The sequence below is a fragment of the Oreochromis aureus genome, linkage group 3 (genome assembly GCF_013358895.1).
Source record: "Oreochromis aureus strain Israel breed Guangdong linkage group 3, ZZ_aureus, whole genome shotgun sequence".
NCBI classification, from domain to species: Eukaryota; Metazoa; Chordata; class Actinopteri; order Cichliformes; family Cichlidae; genus Oreochromis; species Oreochromis aureus.
This window is the reverse complement of record NC_052944.1, coordinates 117,231,400-117,254,248: the sequence shown is the minus strand read 5'-3', so window position 1 is coordinate 117,254,248 and position 22,849 is coordinate 117,231,400. Positions and strand designations below refer to the sequence as shown.

The 22,849-nt window shown below is 42.9% G+C and overlaps 1 long non-coding RNA gene across 1 annotated transcript in view; it reads left to right on the top strand.

The window, feature by feature from the left end:
- The first annotated feature begins 6,809 nt into the window (after positions 1-6,809).
- Positions 6,810-22,849, top strand: part of LOC120437962 — a 20,527-nt gene continuing 4,487 nt past the window's right edge. The window contains exons 1-2 of the long non-coding RNA XR_005611538.1: positions 6,810-6,959; positions 19,892-20,065. This is a non-coding gene — a long non-coding RNA (uncharacterized LOC120437962). The remainder of the gene's footprint in view (positions 6,960-19,891; positions 20,066-22,849) is intronic.

Below are 22,849 nucleotides of genomic sequence, written 5' to 3'. Positions count from 1 at the left end.
TGACGAACGGCTTACGTGGAAAACACACATTGGGAAACTGACTGAGAAATGTAAAAAGGTTCTGAATATTTTACGGTGTTTAAAAGGTACTGACTGGGGAGCAGACAGGACAGCATTGAGAGCTCTATATATAGGTCTCATTAGGTCAGTGCTGGATTATGGGTGTCTGGTTTATGGTTCAGCAGCTAAAACTTTGCTGAATGACCTGGATAGAGTTCAATATCAAGCTCTGAGGTTGTGTTGTGGGGCTGTTAAGACTACTCCAGTGGCTGCTTTGCAGGTGGAAATGGGGGAGCAACCATTAGAACTCAGGAGGCGTCAAATTGCTTTGACTTACTGGGCAAATTTGAAGGGGCATAGTGACAGTCATATAGCGCAGAGTGTACTTAAGCCTTGCCAAGAACAAGAAAAAGGGACTGGTCAATCGAGAAGTTTTGGGTGGACTATAGGACAAGAAGTCAATGAGATGGGATTTAGTTGCACAGACCTTAGCCCAGCAGTAGCCTTGTCAGTATTGCCACCTTGGTTATATGACCAAATAATTCCTGACTTCTATTTGCTATGTAAGGGAGGGGGGGGTGACTAAAAACCAGGTGCAAGATCATATAGTGGGAAGGTACTCAGGTTATGTGAAGATTTTTACTGATGCGTCAAAACTGTTGGATAACAGAGTGGGTGTTGCATTTGTTCTCCCAGACATAAGTTATATGGCGAGTGCACGAATTAAAGATGGTTTGGCAGTTTATACTGGGGAGCTTGTAGCAATTTTAATGGCTTTGACCTGGGTGGAGGATGCACCACTGGGGAGGTATTTGGTTTGCTCAGACTCTAGCAGCGCACTGGTGAGTATAGGTAATATGTCTTCGGACTCTAGACAAGATATTGTTTTTGACATATTTCATTTATTGTATAGGATTAAACATAGAGGGATGGAAGTGGTTTTCTTATGGGTTCCTGCACATATCGGTGTTGATGGTAATGAACAGGCCAATAAGTTTGCAAAAAGTGCAGCAAGAAGAAGTTATGTGGGTTTGACTATCAAATACAGTAAAAGTGAGATGAAAAGTTTAATCAAGGTAGAGTTCAAGGAGAAGTGGCAGGCACAATGGGATGGAGATGGGAAAGGCAGGTATTATTATAGCATGCAGAAAACAGTCGGGCAATGTAGAAGGAGCTTTAGAAGTAGAAGAGACGAGGATATAATCTCAAGGGTAAGATTTGGTCACACAGGCTTGAATAGCACACTTAAAAAGATGGGCAAACATGACACGGGGACTTGTGACTTCTGTGGACAGGAGGAGACGTTTGAGCATGTAGTGTTGGAGTGGGATAAGTACAAGCGAGAAAGGGAAAGGTTGCAGTTTGAATTGCAAGAAAATAGTGTTCACCTAAGGGTAAGAGACATATTTCAAAGGGATGCAGGGGATGTTGTTTATAGGGCAGTGTTTGGCTTTTTAAGATTGACGGGTGTGTATCCGAGACTGTAGCTTACGAAACCGTTCTGACCCACACTCCTTTCCAGAAGGTGGCAGTAAATGCACCTAAAAGTTGTTTGCCAACCGCCATTAAAATGTAGGAGAAGAAGAAGAAGAAGAGAGGTGCCAGGAGTTGGCGGATTGACAGAACGAAAAACACTGGAGAAGAAGGAGGAGAGAGGACGGATGGCAGCGGCGTCTGCTGGCAAACTTGGTTGGAGCACTGCCAAAACTTCAAACCTGGTTGGCAGTCCACCTGTGGTGGCGGTTGAGCACGACTGTTCCGTGAGTGGGTCAGCTGTGGGCAGCTGGGAAGACTATGTTGATTTTGACGAGGAGGAGGACATGCCTCTGGAGCAAGTGCAAGGTGAGCAGAGGAGGGAAAAGCGTAAAAGAGGTGGGAGCAGTGGTGGTAGAGATGATTCTTTAGAAGCTAGAGAGGGAACGAGAATATTTGTTGTTCTGAGATTCACTGAAAGAACACAAGTCCTTATTAAAAAATTGAGTCCGTTTGTGTTGACAGCTGAACTTAACAGTAAAGTGGGAGATATAGCTTCTGCTAAAGTACTCTCAGATGGTAATCTTCTTGTGCAATGTGTGACTGAAGAGCAGCTCAAAAAGGCTTTGAACTTAAAACAATTGGGGAAGTTTAAAGTAGAAAATGCTGGGCAAGTGGGTGCACAGACGGGGGGTGGATGCAAGGGGGTAATTTCTGGGGTGCCCATTAGTGTGAAAATGGATGATCTGAAAAGCAAAATCAAAGGAGGAAATGTGATTTCTGTGGTCAGACTGAAAGCAACAAAAGAAGGACTTAAGGTAGACAGTGAGAGTGTCCTGATACACTTTGAAGAAGCAAATCTGCCAAGGAAAGTGTTTTTGGGTTTCATTAGTTATCCAGTACGAGCCTATGTTCCAAAACCTCTGAGGTGCTTTAACTGTCAAAGGTTTGGACACCTAGCAAAAAACTGTAAGGAAAAGAGAAGATGTGCTCGGTGTGGTGGAGATCACGAATATGGGAAATGTGGAGATGGAGTTCAACCAAAGTGTTGTAGTTGTGGTGGGAGTCACAGTGTTGCGTATGCTGGATGTGAGAGGATGAAACAAGAAAATCATATTCAAAAAGTGAGGGTGGAGAAGAAGATCTCCTATGCTGAAGCAGTGAGGGTGATGAGTGAGTGAACAGGTCAACGTTAACCCAGGACAGGGTGCATCTCAGGATCAAGGAGTTACCCGGCTCAACACGAATACTATGGTTATTGATAAGATGGCATTGGTTACATTCATTGCAGGAGTGATAAACACCACAGCTGATGTGAGATCTAAGCAGGAGAAAATTCGGCTCATTGTTAAGGCGGCGATTAACCACTTGGGGTTAGTGGGACTGACATGGGAAGAAGTGAGGGACAACCTCAATTATCAGTCAAGTCAGGAAACATGATGTTCTTTTATGTAATCATGGTACTTATTCTTCAATGGAATGCAAGGAGTCTGTTGGTCAATGGCCAGGAGTTGAAGCATTTCATCAAACTCCTTGATGTTAAACCGGATGTCATTTGTGTACAGGAATCTTGGCTTAAATCTTCTTTGGATTTTGTGTTGTATGGGTACAAGATAATAAGAAATGACAGGGACCGTGGTGGAGGGGGAGGGTGTGCAACGTTTGTCAAGCAAGACATTCCATATAGACTACTGGGTAAAGGCAATGATTTGGAGTATATTGCTATTGAGGTTTGGGACAGGCATGAACCAAATGTTATTGTGAATTTCTACAATCCTTGTGCCAGTTTGGAGCTGCTGCGTCTTCGTTCGATTGAAGGAAGTGACTGTCGTAGAGTTATTTGGTGTGGGGATTTTAATGCCCATAGCAGAGTGTGGGGAGGTACACGCACGGATAAAAATGGTAAGGTAATTGAGGAATTGATGGATACATGCAATTTGGTGTGCCTGAATGATGGTAGGGGGACCCGATGTAATGTTGTTAATGGAACAGAGTCAGTTTTGGATTTAACTCTAGTCTCAACTGTCCTTGCAGGAATAAGTCAGTGGACCATCAGAACAGACACCACCATAGGCAGTGACCACTATCCTGTTTTCTGTGATGTTGGAGGGCAGATACGGGTGTCTCTAAGAGAGGTGCATAAGAAGTGGAGTTTTCATAGGGCTGACTGGACAAAATTCCAAAAACTATGTGAGGACACAATTGGCAAGGTTGATGAGTCTGGTAGCGTTGAACAAATGAATAATCAGTTTGTTGAAGTGCTTATGGTAGCCGCCAAGGCCTCAATCCCGACCAGTAAAGGCATGGAGAGTAGGACTTTGGTGCCATGGTGGACAGAGGAATGTCGAATTGCTGTGAAGGAAAGGAACAAGGCATTTAAATTTCTCCGAAGAACCCTTAACACACAAGCTCTGATTGCGTACAAAAAAGCAGTGGCAGTGGTCAGGAGAACAGTGAGACAAGCTAAGCGGAGCAGTTGGAGGTTGTTCTGTTCTAAAATAGGACGAACCACTCCAGTGGGGGAGGTCTGGGGCATGGTCAGAAGAATGGGAGGTGACCGGCGGGAATGGGATTACCCAGTTCTATCTTCGGGCCAACAGAACTTTGTAACAGCTCAGGAAAAAGTGGAGGTTATGGTGAAAACTTTTGCTAAGATTCATAGCTCTGATAACATCTCAGTGTTGGGAAAGGACAGAATGTGCCAAACTAAAACACAATATTCGGAGGATTTAGTAAGAAAGGCGCACATGGACAGTAGTCTGGATGCGGTGTTTTCTCGGGAGGAAATGGTGAGAGCACTTCAAAAAACAAAGCCCACAGCCCCGGGAAAGGATCAAATTTGTTATTTAATGTTGAAGCACCTTGGTACGAAAGCGCTTAATAAACTGCTGTGTTTGGTTAACACAGTTTGGATTAAGGGTGAGCTCCCAAGTACTTGGAAGGAGGCTGTTATTGTGCCAATAAGAAAACCCGGGAAGGATCCATCTAAACCAGATAGCTACAGACCAATCGCTCTTACATCACATATATGCAAGTTAATGGAACGTATGATAATGGCAAGACTGTCCTTTGAACTGGAAAGAAAAGGGGCTTTAGCCAATTACCAAAGTGGTTTCAGGACAGCTCGGAACACGACTGATGCTGTTATTAGACTTGAGAATGTTGTTAGGAAAGCGCAGGCCAATAAAGAATCTGTTTTGGCAGTGTTTTTTGACATAGAAAAGGCGTATGATATGTTGTGGAGGGATGGGCTTTTGATCAAGTTGCATAAGTTGGGTATTGGTGGCAGGACATTTAATTGGATCCGAAACTTTTTATCTGGTAGGAAGATCCAAGTGCGAATTGGGTCTACAATTTCTAGTCAGTGCACGGTTGAGAATGGGACGCCACAGGGCAGTGCGATTAGTCCCCTGCTTTTTGTTATAATGATCAATGATGTTTTTTCTGGTGTTCCTGAGGGTATTGGGAGGTCTTTGTTTGCTGATGATGGTGTGTTATGGAAAAAAGGAAGAAATATTGAGCACCTAGTGGGCAAGGTTCAGGAGGCTGTGAATATGGTGGTTGAGTGGGGATTTGACTGGGGATTCAGGTTTTCGGTGGAAAAAACAAAAATGATGTTCTTTACCAAAAGACAAGTGAGTGAGACTTTGACATTGAAACTGTATGACGAGGAAATTGGGAAAGTGAGCTCTTTTAAGTACTTAGGTGTTGTGTTTGATTCAAGACTGACATGGAGGAGCATATTGACCGGATTGAAACCAAATGTAAAAAGTTGTTAATGTTATGAGGTGTGTAGCTGGGAGGGGTTGGGGAGCAAGCTCTTTTGCTTTGAAAAGACTTTACCAGGCATTGATTAGATCTGTTTTCGATTATGGGTGTGTGGCATATGGTTCAGCAGCTCGTTCTTTGTTGAGACGTTTGGATGTTTTGCAATCGGAAGCCCTTAGAGTGTGCTGTGGAGCTTTTAAAACGTCTCCAGTCAGTGCCCTACAGGTGGAGATGGGAGAAATGCCCCTGGATCTTAGGAGGAAGCAAGTATCAGTGAATTACTGGGTTCATCTTGGTGGTCATGGTGACGCACATCCTACAAAGGAGGTACTTTTGGAGTGCTGGGAGTATGGAAAAAGTCAGAAGGATCATTTTGGAAAGGTGGGGAATCAGTGGGCTAAGGAGTGTCATGTGTCTGAACTTAAAATATGTCCTGCAGTTGTGTTCCCTGTGGTTCCTCCATGGTTTTTGGAGACCCCTCCTGTGGACTGGTACTTGCTGGATCTGAAGAGGAAATTGAAAGGAAAAGTCGATCTTGTTTCAGCATTTCATTTTCACAGCTCGAATGAATACCCTGGGTATGTTCATGTGTTCACGGATGGTGCTAAAAGTCCAGATACTGGGATTACAGGGTTTGGAATAGTAGTTCCATCCAAAAATATTGAAATAAACAGACGCACTTCAGATGGCCTTTCAGTGTACACGGTTGAAATGGTGGCAATATTGGTAGCATTGAAATGGATAGAGTGTTCAAAACTCAGGCAGGTAGTAGTATGTTCGGACTCAGCAGCTGTTCTTTCAAGTCTACAATCGTTTTGTTCGAAGACAAGGCAGGGTATGCTGTTTACTATTCTGGAGACTATAAGCAGAATAAGGTGTTGTGGTGGCAATATTCACTTTCTTTGGGTGCCAGCTCATGTAGGAATCAGTGGAAATGAAAAGGTGGATAGGTTGGCAAAAGGAGCATTGACTAAATATAGGACTGAGATGGCAATTGAAAGCAGCGGATCTGAAGCAAGGGGTATTGTTTGGAGGCAGGTTGTTCAGGAGTGGCAGGGGCGGTGGGATTCAGGGAGTAAGGGCAGGCACTTGTATCATTTAAAGAAGGAGGTGGCAGGGTGTAGGTTGTATGGGGGTAATAGGAGAGAAGAGGTGGTCATTACCAGGCTTAGACTGGGACATTGTGCGTTAAATAAAACACTACAGATGATAGGAGAACATGAGACGGGGCTTTGTGGGGTGTGCCAGGAGGAGGAGGAGACGGTAGAGCATGTAATACTGCGGTGCAAGGGTTATGATGTGGAGAGGAAAGTTCTGCAGAATAGATTGAGGGTGCGGGGAATCAGGGAATTTAATCTGAAGAGTGTGTTGGAGGGTAGTAGGGCACAGGTGAGGGACTTGGTGGGGTTTTTGAAGGCTATAGGGGTGTATGAAAGAGTGTGAGGGTTTTTTTTTTTTGTTTGTTTTTTTTGTTTTGATACAGATTGTAAGTTCACTGTCTGACCCATACTCCGGAACAGTAGGAGGCGGTAATGCTCCTTTTACGTTGGTTGCCAACCGCCGTTAAAAACAAAGAAGAAGAAGAGAAGAGAAGAAGAGAGTCGGCAGCTGCACATTACCGGAGGAGGTTGCATGTCAGAGCTAACAGGAGAATAGTCAAACAATAGCGTGGATGCAGAGTTTACGTTCCTGTTATGGACTGTTTTACCCTGTGATGAGTGAGTACTGAATGTAGAGTTGGTGTTGAGCTTGAACTGAATGTGGAAGTACTTAAAATGTATGATGTTAATCACGAGTTAACATAGTAGCATTTTAGAATCAGTAATAGGTATGTATGCTGAGTATGTAAACTGCAGATTACTCTATGAAACTAAATGGTAACTTCTAATGCACAGTGGACCGAGAGGAATTCTGTTCTGCTGTGCATAGGATTCCTGTGGGTTCGTCCCAGTGTACTCAGGGTATGAAGCTAATTCCAACCACGTTGCCGAGTGGAGGCCGCATGGTCACCAACCGACCCTGCCCCTCAACTTGCCCTTGCACTTAGCCTAAAGGATTTATGAGTAGACTTGAGCACGTGCCTTTTACTTTCTGCTTGTTTAGCAAGTGAACTGGCCATTTATGTGATTTTCTGGTCCCAACGAGCCCGAGCAACAACCAGGCCTGCAACGGTTTCAGTAACTGAGGTCACAAAGGTTACAAGTTTGAACTGAACTAAAGGGGAGTAGTTTGGATAAATGCATTTTCTAAAACACTGAATGTGAGTTGTGAAGAAAAAACATTCAATTTAACATCTACAGAGTTTTAAGTGGTAACAATTACTAAAAGTAAAAAGGGGTTTAACACGTTAGATAAATTAATTATTCTTAGTGAAGATTAAACAGAACTCATATTATTTTCACTAACACTAGAATTATTGAGCCTTTTTTCCCCTGGTGCAAGTCCCTACTACTAGATTTACTAGCCCTGTGCAAATTTGCGTAAATTCCCCTGACCCTAACACCTCGCTGAGATTTTCACAGGCCTTCAGCTCCTGCTTTTGTTGTGCAAACACACCATCCCCCAACCCCCCACCATGAGAGATTCAGGTCTTTCCTTACCTGCAGCGTAAGATACACCATGGTAGTTTCTATGTGCAATATTTCTCATATGCAATATTAGTTCTTGTCAATCCTTGTCAGATACATTGCATGCCTGTCCATAAACATATATACACAGAGTTTTACATTATTAAACCCGATTCTTTTTTCCCCATGACAAAACAGAGAAAACTGACTCATAGTGTGTTAAAACAGCTATATTTCTTTATTTAATCATCTTCCGGAAGAGAGAGACCTCTGCACAGCTCAAACGCCACTTGCAAGAGCTCTCTAACATTAGAATCATCAGCTGTGACTTATATGGTGTTATTTCAGTACTTTACACGTCACGCAGGCTTGAACATTGTTTATACGGAGAGTTCCTCTTTTCTGTGTCTGGATTTATTAATATGCCTTGTGCACTAAAACTTCCTGTTTTTCAGTCTGGCTGAGCACTTATTTGTGGCCTTGCTCTACAAGCCTTCATTATTAAAGTACATAAAACAATATAATGAGCAGATACACATTAAAATATTTATTTTATTCCTAACAGTCCCCCTTTTTCATTTCTCACTTGAGAAATGAACTAATTCCTAATTTATCCCAGTAAGTTTACTTCAATACAATCCAATTGAATTTTATTTATATAGCGCCAAATCATAATAAAAGTCGCCTCAAGGCGTTTCATAGATACAGAGAAAAACCCAACAATCATATGACCCCCTATGAGCAAGCACTTTGGCGACAGTGAGAAGGAAAAACTTCCTTTTAACACGAAGAAACCTCCGACAGAACCAGGCTCAGGTAGGGGCAGCCATCTGCTGCGACCGGTTGGGGTGAGATAAGACAGACTTTTAAGAGAGAGACCTAATATTTAATAATCCACATTTCACTGTTTTACTCTTTGGTTCATATGTGGATTCTGTATTGTTCTTTCTTTGTGATTGTTTAAGTTATTTATATAGCCACACCTTACATAATATACATAAAGTCTAGTTATACACACACACTCACATCTATCTATCTATCTATCTGAAAAAAGAAATTCCCCACTCACCCCTTGTGGGCGGTTAATCCTTCAAGCTCGGGTCCTCTACCAGAGGCCTGGGAGCTTGAGGGTCCTGCGCTACATCTTAGCTGTTCCTAGGACTGGACAGAGATCTCCGATGTTGTTCCCGGGATCTGCTGGAGCCACTCGGTTAGCTTGGGAGTCACCGCACCTAGTGCTCTGATTACCACTGGGACCACCGTCACCTTCACCCTCCACATCTTCTCGAGCTCTTCTCTGAGCCCTTGGTATTTCTCGAGCTTCTCGTGTTCCTTCTTCCTGATGTTGCTGTTATTCGGAACCGCTACATCGATCACTACTAGGGATGGGTATCGAAAACCGGTTCTTGTTGAGAACCGGTTCCCACTGTTTCAATTCCTTGGAATCGTTTGCCATTTTGCAAACGATTCCTTATCGATTCCAGTCGCCCGAATGACGCCACCACGTTGCGGGCGTCGGAGCGTACCTGGCAGGAAACACAGCGCCTAAGCGGCTCAAACGCTTAAAAGTTTGTTTATACTTTACGAGAACGGATGACAACAGGGCAACTTGCAATACTTGCAAAGTAGATATTTCATTAAGGGAGGAAACACTACGAATATGCAAAAGCATTTGCTCACAAAACACGCGATGAACTTAAATGAATGTCTTTAATTCCGCTCCGGACTCGTGAATCTCAACCCAGCAGCAGCAGCGGTAACGTTTACGTCATCTCCCGTTAATGCGGCAGGTAAATAATCAACTAACAGTGCATATTATGTTAGCGCGATCTGCTTTATTACAAAACCTGCCATTGTGCATTTAGGTGACCATGATGAGACAGACAGAGTCTGGCTGGCGCTCGCTGGCAGTTGTCGCTGCAGTCTACCGGTAGCGTCTCTTTTCAGGCCCGAATGTCACCGAGCAGTGACTAGTTTGTGGTCAAAACCTTGCAGCCATTTGCCACAGCAGATGGTAAGTGAATGTGTTTAATTGTAGGCAGGGACATTACTGGATATTCTTGTGTAATTGCTACAGAATAATTTATGTTATACTTTGTTATTGCTACAGAAGAATATTTATTTTATTATTTTACGTTTACAATTTTCCCCGGGGACCCTGTGACACCCCATGGAAGAGCCATAGGCTGTGGATCTCTTAAGATTTCACTGTTGGGTTTGTAAGGCCATGTTACTCCTAAATTTCTATCTTGTTGAAAGAGAAGATATAAAACAGTTCTAAGCTAATCGACCTTAGTGTTCTCCTTTTTAAAAACAAGAATCGATAAGAGAATCGATAAAGAATCGAATCGTTAAACAGAATCGAAAATGGAATCGGAATCGTTAAAATCTTATCAATACCCATCCCTAATCACTACGGCCGTCTTCTTCTGTTTGTCCACCTCCACTATGTCCGGTTGGTTAACCACCACCATTTTGTCCGTCTGTATCTGGAAGTCCCACAGGATCTTTGTGATGAAGCATAACTTAAGCAGCAAGGAAGGTGATAAGTAAATAGCATTAGCAGACGATTGAAGTTCTTTTAAGCATACTTTATTGCCGGCATCAAATCAAAATTTATTTATATAGCACATTTAAAAACAACAGTTTTGATCAAAGTGCTTCACAAATTAGGAAATAAAATACGACAAATACAACGCAGGACGAGACAAACATAGAAACCAACCAAATGATAGTCAAACTATCTTACATCAAAGCCAGGGTAAAAAGATGGGTCTTTAAACGAGATTTAAAAGACTGAACAGTCTCAGAAGAGCGAATAGCAATAGGGAGGTTGTTCCATAGTCTAGGAGCTGCAATAGCAAAGGCACGATCGCCTCTGGTTTTCAACCTAGACTTAGGTTGCATTAAGAGCATCTGGTTAGAAGATCTTGGTGCTTTTATTTTTATTATTAGTCCTTTATTTATTCAGGTAAAAATCTCATTGAGATTTAAAATCTCATTTCCAAGAGAGACCTGGATTATACGAATGAAGAAGTTCTGTTAAATAGCTAGGGGCAGTGTTATTTAAGATTTTATAAGTGAGTAAAAGAATTTTAAAATCAATGCGAAATTTCACAGGAAGCCAGTGTAAGTTGGCTAAAACTGGAGTCATATGATCATGCACCCGATAAAAGGCGTGCAGCAGCGTTCTGTACTAATTGCAACCGGTGAAGAGAAGAGTGAGGGAGGCCTAAATAGAGGGAGTTACAATAGTCCAGTCTAGAGGTAATGAATCCATGAATAAGCTTTTCAAGGTCCTTGGGGGAGAGGAAAGGCTTAGCTTTAGAAATTTGCCGTAGCTGACAGAAGCTGGATTTAACCACAATAGATACTTGTTTCTCTAATTTGAAAGAGCTATCCAGGAGTACCCCGAGGTCTCTTACAACGTGGGAAAGGTAGCTAGCAAGTGGGCCAAGAGTAACAGTTAGTTGATTCAATGGAATATACTGGTGACAAAGACAATAACTTCAGTTTTACTGTCATTCAAGGTTAAAGAGTTTTGAGATAGCCAGGTTCTCACATCACGAAGACAGTTAAACAATGTATGCAATGGATCTGTGACATTCAAACTCAAAGGGAAATAAATTTGAATGTCATCGGCATAACAATGGAAAGAAATATTATATCTTTGGAAAATAGATCCCAAGGGCAACATGTACAGAGAGAATAACATAGGGCCCAAAACAGACCCCTGGGGCACACCACAGAGAAAAGGAGCAGAGGAAGAGGAGTATTGCCCCATAGTGATAGAGAATGACCTCTCTAAAAGATAGGATTTAAACCATGATAAGGCTGTGCCCTTAAGGCCAACTACTTGCTCTAACCTTGATAATAGAATGTTATGATCTACTGTGTCAAACGCAGAAGTCAGATCCAGTAAGACTAGAACCACAGAGCAACCTGAGTCAGTGGTTAAAAGGAGATCATTAAAAACTCTTAGCAAAGCTGTCTCAGTACTATGTCGAGGCTTGAAGCCCGACTGGAATTTTTCAGAAATACCACTGGAATCAAAGAAGGTCTGAAGTTGTTTACAGACCACTTTTTCCAGGATCTTTGACATAAAGGGAAGCTTAGAAATCGGTCTATAATTTGAAAGAACAAAATTAGTCTTCTTAATAACAGGTTGAACAACAGCATGCTTGAAGGCAGACGGTACGCAGCCCGAAGACAATGATGCATTCAAAATTAATAAAATACAAGGCCCAATAGTATTCAACGCTTCCTTAAAAATACGGGCAGGGAGAATATCATGTGGGGAATTGGAGATTGTTAAGTGGTCAATTATTTCCTTTACATCAGAAAGAGTCACAGGCTCAAACTGCTGAAAAACAGCACAGCATTTAGAAACTGGAACTTGATGTGGAACTACCAATAAAAACGGGGCACTTAAAGTAGTGATTTTTTCAATAAAATACCTTAAAAAACATTCACAAAGAGCCGGAGAAACCTCCTTATGTGCAGTAGCACGAGGATTAATCACAGAGTTAAAAATCTTAAAAAGAGCGTGGGGCTTGTGACAATTAATCAAAATAAGACCTGATAAAGAGGCAGATTTAGCAGCTTTGACAGTCTTCTGAGTTTATCCTTTTTCCACTTCCTCTCAGCACGACGGCATTCGCGCCTGAGAGCACGGGTAGTTTCATTCAGCCAGGGTTGGCATAACGACTTAGTACGTTTAGTCATATGTGGAGCCACGGTGTCCAGAATAGAGGAACATGTGGAATTAAAAAGGTTGGTAAACTCGTCAGCCGATAAATCCACAAGACTGGCGGAGTCAGGGAGCGCAGAGTTTGCGAAAAGAGTAGAGAAGTTAGTAATGGTATCAGAATTAATCGAGCGCATCTGGCGCAAGGGACCCTCGCAGTTAAGCTCCATATGTTGTAGCATAACATTAAACATAACCACAGAATGATCAGAGATCCCAGAGTCCTTGATATCTGTTATACAAATATCCAGGCCATAAGACAAAACTAGATCTAGCGAATGACCTTTTAAATGCGTTGGTTCACTTACCCATTGTGTAAGATTAAAAGTGTCAATAAGGGCAAGGAAATCGTTTGTTAGTGTACCTGCCTCACAACAGACATGTATATTAAAATCACCAACAATTAAAACACGGTCGTAGCGTAAAAACAGGCTCCCTAGTAGTTCAGCAAACTGAAAAATAAAATCCTTAACAGATTTCGGGGGTCGATACACCACAGCACAAAGAATTGGGGGAGCACAGTTCAGTTCCAGAAGCTGCACCTCGAAGCTGGTGAAAGAGACGGGTGGTAGTTCCCGGCATCAAAATTTGTGTTTAAAAATCGAAGCCAATCCTCCACCTCTGCCAGAGATCCTAGGAGAGCTGGCAAAGGCACAATCTGGGGGAAGAAGTTCTGAAAAAGCAGAAGATTCCTCAGGACGAAGCCAGGTTTCCGTCAGATAAAGAAAATCCAGCCCAGATGAGAGGAAAAAGTCTCATGGCATCTCCATTTTACCATAAAACAATCAATCAAGCATGCAAAAATCCCACTTGCTTTATACAGGACTTTGCCCACACTTGATCTCGTTAGTCCCGACCATTGAAACAAATAGGTCAGACCAAACAATACAATTCTAAACAAAGAACAGGAATAAGATTATGCATGAAATTGACAAACTCATTTACACAGCTAAATGGTTTGTGAAGTAAAACACTGCATACAATATAACTCAAAAGGCTACTTTAAAGAAAATAAACAATTTTACACAATAGAAACACTCCTTCATTTGGTTACACCCAATTGATATGATCAATGACATATCCTATAAAATCAGGAAGTACTAGGCGGCCCTTCCCATATACCTGTTTTACACATAGGACCTGCTCAAAGGAACACACAATGGTAAGTATAACCAAACTACACAAACAAATGAAAGATTCAAATCAATTAATGATGAAGTGACATTTAGCTTTAAGTACATTTGCACAGATGAAATGAATATAACCAATGCTACCACAAACAGACCCGGGATAGTATGTAGAGCCAAGGTTACATGTGCTGTGTTTACATTAAAGCATTATAATAGACTATAGGATAACAGAACACAAAATAGCAATATGTGCAAGTGACAAATGGCAAATGAATTCTGTCCTAGCCACTTTATCACAATCTTAGCTCGGTCATTCTCCATCACCCTTGGGGGCATCTCCCATTTTGACCTCGGGACTTCCAGGTTATACTCGGCACAGATGTTCCTGTACACTATGCCGGCCACTTGGTTATGGCATTCCATGTATGCCTTCCCTGCTAGCATCTTGCACCCTGCTGTTATGTGCTGGATTGCCTCTGGGGCATCTTTACACAGCCTGCACCTGGGGTCTTGCCTGGTGTGATAGACCCCAGCCTCTATGGATCTTGTGCTCAGTGCTTGTTCCTGTGCTGCCATGATTAGTGCCTCCGTGCTGTCTTTCAGTCCAGCTTTGTCCAGCCACTGGTAGGATTTCTGGGTATCAGCCACCTCCGCTATCTGCCGGTGGTACATGCGGTGCAGGGGCCTGTCCTTCCATGATGGTTCCTCGCCTTCCTCCTCTTTCTTGGGTTTCTGCTGCCTGAGGTATTCACTGAGTACCCTGTCAGTTGGGGACATCTTTGTGATGTATTCGTGGATGTTTGTCTCATCCTGGACTGTGGTGCTGACACTCACCAGTCCCCGGCCCCCTTCCTTCCGCTTAGCGTACAGCCTCAGGGTGCTGGACTTGGGGTGAAACCCTCCATGCATGGTCAGGAGCTTTCTTGTCTTTATGTCAGTGGCTTCTATCTCCTCCTTTGGCCAGCCTATTACCCCAGCAGGGTACCTGATCACGGGCAGGGCGTAGGTGTTGATAGCCCGGATCTTGTTCTTACTGTTCAGCTGACTCCTCAGGACTTGGCTGACTCTCTGCAGGTACTTGGTGGTTGCAGCTTTCCTAGCGGCCTCTTCCTGGTTTCCATTTACCTGCGGGATCCCCAGGTACTTGTAGCTGTCCTCTATGTCTGCAATGTTGCCTTCTGGTAGGTCAATCCCCTCAGTTCCTTCCCTCTCTTTGTTATCATCTGACTACACTTCTCCAGCCCGAATGACATCCCGATGTCATTGCTGTATATCCTGGTAGTGTGTATCAGTGGATCGATGTCTCGTTCACTCTTGGCATACAGCTTGATGTCATCCATGTACAGGAGGTGGCTAACAACTGCTCCATTCCGTAGTCTGTATCCGTAGCCAGTCTTGTCAGTTATCTCACTGAGGGGGTTAAGGCCTATGCAGAACAGCAGTGGGGAAGGAGCATCTCCTTGGTAGATCACGCACTTGATGGTGACTTGTACTATGGGCTTGAGGTTGGCCTCCAGTGTTGTCCGCCACATCCCCATTGAGTTCCTGATGAAGGCAGGCCTCGAGTGCCTGTGGAGGAGAGCAAGATGGCGCCTGTGTTTCGCTGTGCCGCTGCCTCCGTCTGTGTGTTTGTTTACTTTATATGTTATGCAAGTGTTCCTTCTACAGTTTTGTCCCGTGTCATCTCTCTTCGGATTTATGATCGCCATGCGTTACTGGCGATCAAATCTGCTATGGATAACTTTCAGAGTCAACGATACGACGTTGTTTTCTCACCGCCACTTGAGCGCGACGCAGCACCTGGTGTACCTCCACTCTGACCGGTCAGCTCAATTTTGCTTCAGAGGCCTCGTCGGAGGAAGCGGGGGAAGAGAGCCGGCTTTCTTGTCCTGCTCCATCGTCTTCGGAAAGAGGCAGATCTTCGGGGGCTTTATTCCTGGGCTGCTAGCGGTAAGATCCGCCTGAGACTTGTCGGAGCTGGATTAATCCCCACAACCCACGGTGTTTACCACCCAGGCTTCCACCTAAAAGCATGGAAAGCAATGCCTCATCGCGGCAGGAACCCTGTTTTGCTGCGCAGCTTACCGCATAGTACGAACTCTGTTCCTGGAAACACCTACCCCTGTCCCGGTGAGTCGCAGCGTTAAATGGATGTTAATTAATGCCCGCTCAATTGCCAACAAGTCTTATATCTTAAATGACTTGTTCTGTACACAGAAGCTTGATTTTATATTTATCTCTGAGACGTGGCAGCGTGAGAATGATGTCTCACATCTTTTAGAGCTGTGTCCCGCTGACTGTTCATTTCTCTGTGCACTTCGGATATCTCGACGAGGAGGTGAAACAGCGGTAATTTTTAAAAAGACATTCTTATGCCAGATCTCCTCAAGCTGTTACGACTCTTTTGAGATGATTATGATAAAAATTGGACGAGAACAGCCCATATACGGCATTTTAATTTATCGTCCACCTGGATCTGCTGCATCTTTTCTGTCAGACATACAAGAATTTTTAACTTCCACGATTAAACTGGGCAAGGTCATCATTGGTGGTGACTTCAACATTCATGCAGAGGACTCATCAAATAGTACCACTAAGGAGTTCCTGAGCATTATGGAGTCTTTCAATTTTGTTCAACATGTATCAGGTCCTACTCACACAGCTGGGCATACTCTGGATTTGGTCTTCACCTGTGGTGTTTCCCTTGACCACATGAACTTAAATGATGTTTCTTTTAGCGACCATAAGTCAGTCTTTTTTAATGTATTGTTCAATTCAGAGTCTCTTCCCCAAAGCTTTATTAGGCGCAGGCGCTTTATTGATGACTCTGTCATTTTAAAGTTTTCTTCACTTTTTAATTTTAAACCTTCTGACGAGGTTGACATCCTTATTAATTCTTTTAATGAACACTGTCTTGCTATTCTTAATCAGGTTGCTCCTTTCAAAACTAGTCATTGCACTCTTAGTTCCTGCACACCATGGTTAAATAATCAAATCTGTGGTCTTCGACGCTCCTGTCGAAAAGCAGAGCGTCTCTGGAAGTCCACTGGGCTGGTTGTCCATCGGGAACACTTTAAAGAACTTCTTCACTTATTTAATGAGTCAGTTAAAGAGGCCAGATCCTCTTACTTCAATAATCTCATAAATCGTCATAAAAATAACCCAAGAATTCTATTTGATACTATCAATAGTATTGTTTCTCCTCCAACTCAGCATGCTGTGTTACTTTCTGACGAAGACTGTAGCACTTCCTAGTAGTCCTATTTTAAACACGCTGCGGTAACCCCTCTGTTAAAAAAACAGAATCTACATCCTACCTCCCTTAGTAGTTATCGTCCTATTTCAAGATTGCCATTTATAAGTAAATTACTAGAAAAAAATGTAGAAAATCAGTTCAGGTCTATGCCAATTGCAGATTTTTGACCCTTTTCAGTCTGGCTTTCAAAAGCAGCACTCTACGGAGACCGCTCTCTTAAGGGTCTATAATGATCTACTAATAGCATCTGATGCAGGAAATTGTTCCGTGATCATTTTGCTAGATCTTAGCGCAGCCTTCGATACCATCGACCACAAAATCCTACTCAACAGGCTCAAGGTTTTGGCTGGTATATCTGGCACCCCCTTAGACTGGTTTTCTTCCTACTTATCAGACAGGACCTTTTCTGTTAGGACTGATAGGTTCTCCTCTAACACTGCTGCCCTAACCTGCGGGGTTCCACAGGTTTCAGTTTTGGGTCCATTGTTATTTTCTTTTTATATGCTTCCTTTAGCTGGCATTATTCAGTCTTTTAGTGACCTGTCTTATCATTTCTATGCCGATGACATTCAGCTGTATATGTCCTTTAAGCCTCATCAGCTGGATAGGCTGTCCACCCTAGTCCAGGCTTTAACTCAAATCTCTGATTGGCTTTCTAACAATTACCTTGTTCTAAACATAAACAAGACAGAGACCATGATCATAGCTCCTCCTGATCTATATTCTAAAATCAGTCAGGTTCTTGCCCCTTTCTGTTCTTCCGCTAAGCCAAATATTCGAAATCTTGGAGTAATGTTTGACTCTTCTTTGGGCCTTGACTCACACGTAAAATCTGTCTCATTCCTGTTTCTTTCATTTAAGGAATATTTCTAAACTGCGACATATGGTCTCCTTAGCTGAACTGGAAAAAATTGTCCATGCATTTGTGTCATCGCGCTTAGATTACTGTATTTCCCTGTTTACCAGCTTGGATAAATCATCTCTCTCTCGCCTCCAGGCAATGTAAAACGCAGCAGCCAGACTACTAACTCGCTCTAGCAAGCGAGCTCACATCACTCCTATTTTATGTTCTTTACATTGGCTCCCAATAGATTTTAGAATTCGTTTTAAAATTGTTTTAACATACAGAGCACTAAATGGCCAAGCCCCAGATTATTTATCCAAGCTTCTCACAAAATACACTACTGCTCGCCGTCTCCGCTCACAGACTCAGAGTTTGTTGGTTGCTCCCAGAACACGTCTGAAGACGAAAGGGGACAGAGCCTTTCAGGCTGTGGCACCAAGGCTGTGGAACAGTCTACCTCTACAACTACGTTTGGTTGACTCTGTGGAATCCTTTAAAAAAACAGATAAAAACTTTACTGTTTAAACAAGCTTTCTGTTGACTAATGCTTTTTACATTTTTATATTTTTTAATTTACATTTAAACTCTATATTGTGTATATTGTGCATTTTGCTATTTATCGTACTGTTTATTTTAATCTCTGTGTGCAGCGCTTTGTGACTACCTGTCTATGAAAAGCGCTTAATAAATAAACTTTACTTACTTACTTACTTAAGGCTCTTAAGGTCCTGTTGATCTTATATAGTTCTAGGCATTCCAGGATCCAGGTGTGGGGCATTGAGTCATAGGCCTTCTTGTAATCAATCCAGGCAGTGCACAGGTTGGTCAGTCTGGTCCTGCAGTCTCGGCTGACTGCTTGGTCTGCCAGTAGCTGGTGTTTTGCGCCTCTGGTATTCTTGCCCATCCCTTTCTGTGCCCCACTCATGTATTGACCCATGTGCCTGTTCATCTTAGCCGCTATGATGCCTGACAGGAGTTTCCATGTAGTACTGAGGCAGGTTATGGGTCGGTAGTTGGAGGGGACCAGTCCCTTCTGGGGGTCCTTGAGGATCAGGACTGCCCGGCCTTCGGTTAGCAATTCTGGGTGTCTCTCGTCAACTAGCAGCTGGTTCATTTGTGCTGCCAGGCGCTCGTGGAGTGCAGTCAACTTCTTCAGTCAGTAGGCGTGAACCATGTCAGGGCCTGGTGCTGTCCAACTCTTCATACTGGAGACACTTTCTTGGATAACTGCCACTGTGATGGTTACTGGACCCTGTTCAGGGAGGTTGCTATGGTCTGCCCTCATATCCACTAGCCACTGAGCATTGCTTTTATGGGTTGTGTCCTTCTCCCATATGCTCTTCTAGTATTGTTCTGCCTCCAGCCTTCGTGGTGCTGTTCTCATATTGTTCCCCTGCCACTGAGAGTACACCTTGGCTGGTTCCGTGGAGAACATCTGGTTTATTCTCCTGCCTTCTATCTCTCTGGTGTACCTCCTCAAGCGGCTGGCCAAGGCTGTGAGTCGTTGCTTGGCAGTTTCAAAGGCCTCAGGTATGGACAGCTTCCTTTACTTCTTAGGCACCTTCTTCATCGCACCTTTCTGTAACTCCGATAGTTGGCTAACCTCCCTCCCTGATACCTTGATCTTAGCCTCTAGCCTCCTTGGAGGGTACTGCCCCTTGTGGCTGTTCAACTTGTAGCCAAGTATCTCACTGATCACTCCTGCCGTATTGTAGATCAGCTTGTTAGTGTCGGTAATCGTGGTTGTAGGTATTGTCCGTAGCGCTGCCTCCTCGTTCCCTCCTCATTCCCTCTTTGCACTCAGTCTTTTGAGCATCATTAACACTCACATGTGGAAACCTAAAGTTTTACTGAACAGAAGATAATCATCAGTGATAATGTCTGTAAAACACTCTTCTTAGAAATGTATGACTTTAATGTGAAACATTCAGAGTTTTTTCTCTTGTTGTGTTTGTTTGAAGCTGCTTCCTGTTGGCTTCAGCTGTTTGGAGTTTCCACTTTCTAAACTTCTACATTCTGAACCTTCTTCAGCTCTGAAGAATATGAAACACTGATTTCAAGCACACACATTGTTTAATAAACTTACAGATTTCATTCTTTATACAGGTTGGTGAGCTGTGGTTTATCAGAGATCAGCTGTGGTTATCTGGCATTGGCGCTAAAGTCCAACCCTTCCCATTTGAGAGAGCTGGACCTGAGCCTGAACAACCTGCATGATTCAGGAGTGAAGCAGCTGTGTGGTTTTCTGGAGAGTCCAGTATGTGGACTTGAAACTCTGAGGTCAGTCACCATGTTTTAGTTGTGCTGAGAGGAATGTTATTTTAAAGTTAATGTAACGGTCTTTTGCATTTGATGTTTTTGATGAGATGTATGTCCGGTTGTTGCTCTTTTTCACCATCTGGTGGTGAACTGTGAAGGGTACAGTTGTTTGCTTTTTGGGTCTCCACTCAGCCACACTCTTCCTCTGTTGCCCTGCATATGGTGTCTGCATGCTACTACTCACAGTTAGCTCCACTCATGGAGAAAGTAATGTTCAGATTTAGAAAAAGAAAAGAAAAGTATGAAAGAAGACAGAGAAGAAAATATTAAGGCCATAAAGGTCTATTTAGCCCCACCTGGATGTCATCTCATGAGGTTTGTGTATTTTAAATGATCTTTTTCTGTGATTTCTGTGATTAATCACTTTTTGATAGATTGACACCAAGTACAAGAGTGCATTTTCATGTAATGTTTTTGTTGTTGTTGTTGTTGTTGTTTTTGTCCGTGAGCAGTTCTCACTGGTTCTCAAGACCAGAATAAACCCTGTTTTATAACTCTACATTGTGCCTATGTCAATCCTTGAGGGTGCAACAGTGACAACTGTTCTGCTCTGCACGGCTAGATGAAAGGATGCAGCCACTGCAGGAAGGTTCAAAGGCCCCGAAAATGAGTGTTGCCTCAGTTAAAGGACTTATAATTATTTCCCAAAAAGAGTAAAAAAGGAAAAGAAAGTAAAGGACATTTCCTTTTTTAAATAAACAAAGGACTGGAATGTTTTTCCCATTGTTTACACTTCTGACTTAAGCAGGGGTGGCTGTAGCTCAGGTGGCAGGTCAGCCACTAACCAGAAGGTTGGTTGCTCGATCCCAGGCTGCTCCAGGCTGCATGCCAAATATCCTTGGGCAAGATACTAACCCCATGTTTGCCTACTGGTGGTTGTCAGAGGGCCCGGTGGTGTCAGTGCCTCTGTCAGTGCGCCCCAGCAATTGCTGCAAGAAACAATATTACTTGTTTGGTCAAGATATGTGGCTTATAGTTAAAGTGATTTAAATGATATTTACAGAATAACAATAATAACTGTGCTTAAAGTTATAACAGTAAGCTCAGATTAATATTCATTTGCTCCTCACCTACCGAATCGAATTTAAGCTGCTGCGTTAATGTGTGCATTTAATTCAGTTCAATTCAATTCAATGCAATTTTATTTATATAGCGCCAAATCACAACAAAAGTTGCCTCAAGGCGCTTTATATTGTACAGTAGATCGCACAATAATAAATACAGAGAAAAACCCAACAATCATATGACCCCCTATGAGCAAGCACTTTGGCGACAGTGGGAAGGGAAAACTCCCTTTAACAGGAAAAACCTCCGGCAGAACCAGGCTCAGGGAGGGGCGGCCATCTGCTGTGACCGGTTGGGGTGAGAGAAGGAAAACAGGATAAAGACATGCTGTGGAAGAGAGACAGAGATTAATAACAGATATGATTCGATGCAGAGAGGTCTATTAACACATAGTGAGTGAGAAAGGTGACTGGAAAGGAAAACTCAATGCATCATGGGAATCCCCGGCAGCTCACGTCTATTGCAGCATAACTAAGGGAGGATTCAAGGTCACCTGATCCAGCCCTAACTATATGCTTTAGCAAAAAGGAATGTTTTAAGCCTAATCTTGAAAGTAGAGATAGTGTCTGTCTCCCGGATCCAAACTGGAAGCTGGTTCAACAGAAGAGGGGCCTGAAAACTGAAGGCTCTCCCTCCCATTCTACTTTTAAATACTCTAGGAACAGCAAGTAGGAGAGCGAGAGCGAAGTGCTCTAATAGGGTGATATGGTACTACAAGGTCATTAAGATAAGATAGGGCCTGATTATTTAAGACCTTGTATGTGAGGAGCAGGATTTTGAATTCAATTCTGGATTTTACAGGAAGCCAATGAAGGGAAGCCAAAACAGGAGAAATATGCTCTCTCTTTCTAGTCCCTGTCAGGACTCTTGCTGCAGCATTTTGGATTAGCTGAAGGCTTTTCAGGGAGTTTTTAGGACATCCTGATAATAAAGAATTACAGTAGTCCAGCCTGGAAGTAATAAATGCATGAACTAGTTTTTCAGCATCACTCTGAGACAGGATATTTCTAATTTTAGAGATGTTGCACAAATGGAAGAAAGCAGTCTTACATATTTGTTTAATATGTGCGTTGAAGGACATGTCCTGGTCAAAAATGACTCCAAGGTTCCTCACAGCATTACTGGAGGCCAAGGTAATGCCATCCAGAGTAAGAATCTGGTTAGATACCATATTTCTAAGATTTTCAGGGCCGAGTACAATAACCTCAGTTTTATCTGAATTAAGAAGCAGAAAGTTAGCGGCCATCCAGGTCTTTATGTCTTTAAGACATTCCTGCAGTTTAACTAATTGGTGTGTGTTACCTGGCTTCATGGATAGATAGAGCTGCATCTCATCTGCATAGCAGTGAAAATTTATGCTATGTCTTCTAATGATGCTGCCTAGGGGAAGCATGTATAATGTAAATAGAATTGGTCCTAGCACTGAACCCTGTGGAACACCATAATTGACCTTAGTGTGTGAAGAGGACTCTCCATTTACATGTACAAATTGGAGTCTATTAGATAGATATGATACAAACCACTGCAGTACAGTACCTGTAATACCTACAGGATGTTTTAATCACTCTAATAGGATATTATGGTCAACAGTATCGAACGCTGCACTGAGGTCTAGCAGGACAAGCACAGAGATGAGTCCACTGTCAGAGGCCATAAGAAGATCATTTGTAACCTTCACTA